Here is a 1338-nt window from a genome sequence, read left to right on the forward strand (position 1 = left end):
GGTGATCTATGGATCCTTTCAATGTCTATATTGCCCTCTTGTTGTAGTTTTCTTTCTCTGTTTTTGATCTCCCTGGCTTTGGAATCAGTACCATATTTGTGTCATAAAGGAATTTGTTAGGACTCCTTCTTTGCTTATCATATCAAATAATTTGTATAGTATTGGGATTAGTTGCTCTTTGAATGTCTGATAGAATTCACTTGTGAATCCATCAGGCCCTGGTGATTTTTTCTTAGGGAGTTCTTTGATGGCTTGTTCAATTTCTATTTCTGATATGGGATTATTTAGGTATTCTATTTCTTCTGCTGTTAATCTAGGCAGTTTATATTTTTGTAAATATTCATCCATATCTCCTAAATTGTTATATTTGTTGCCATATAATTGAGCGAAATAGTTCTTAATGATTGCCTTAATTTCCCCTTCATTAGAGGTGAGGTCTCCCTTTTCATCTCTTATACTGTCAATTTGGTTTTCTTCTTTCCTTTTTCTTATTAGATTGACTAGTACTTTGTCTATTTTATCTGTTTTTTCAAAATACCAGCTTCTAGTCTTATTTATTAATTCAATACTTCTTTTACTTTCAATTTTATTAATTTCTCCCTTAATTTTTAGTATTTCTAATTTAGTTTTCATCTGGGGGTTTTTTATTTGTTCGCTTTCTAATTTTTTGAGTTGCATGCCCAATTCGTTAATCTCTGCCCTCCTTAATTTGTTAATATATGCACTCAAGGATATAAATTTCCCCCTGAGTACTGCCTTGGCTGCATCCCACAGAGTTTGGTAGGATGTCTCATCATTGTCATTCTCTTCAATGAAATTGTTGATTGTTTCTATGATTTCTTCTTTGACAATTTGGTTTTGAAGAATCATATTGTTTAATTTCCAATTGATTTTTGACTTGCCTGTCCAGGTGCCCTTACTGATTATTATTTTTATCACATTATGATCTGAGAAGGTTACATTTATTATATCTGCTCTTTTGCATTTGTTTGCCATGATTCTATTCCCTATTACATGGTCAATCTTTGTAAATGTACCATGTGCGGCTGAAAAGAAGGTGTATTCCTTTTTGTCCCTATTTATTTTTCTCCACATATCAATTAGATCTAATTTTTCTAGGACTTCATTCATCTCTCTTACCTCTTTCTTATTTATTTTTTGGTTTGATTTGTCTAGATCTGAAAGAGGAATATTTAGATCTCCCACTATTATGGTTTTACTATCTATTTCCTTCTTGAACTCTGCCAGTTTCTCCTTTATGAATTTGGATGCTATACCACTTGGTGCATATATATTGAGCAGTGTTATTTCCTCATTGTTTATACTGCCTTTAATCAG

The sequence above is a fragment of the Gracilinanus agilis genome, unplaced genomic scaffold (genome assembly GCF_016433145.1).
Source record: "Gracilinanus agilis isolate LMUSP501 unplaced genomic scaffold, AgileGrace unplaced_scaffold55124, whole genome shotgun sequence".
NCBI lineage: Eukaryota > Metazoa > Chordata > Mammalia > Didelphimorphia > Didelphidae > Gracilinanus > Gracilinanus agilis.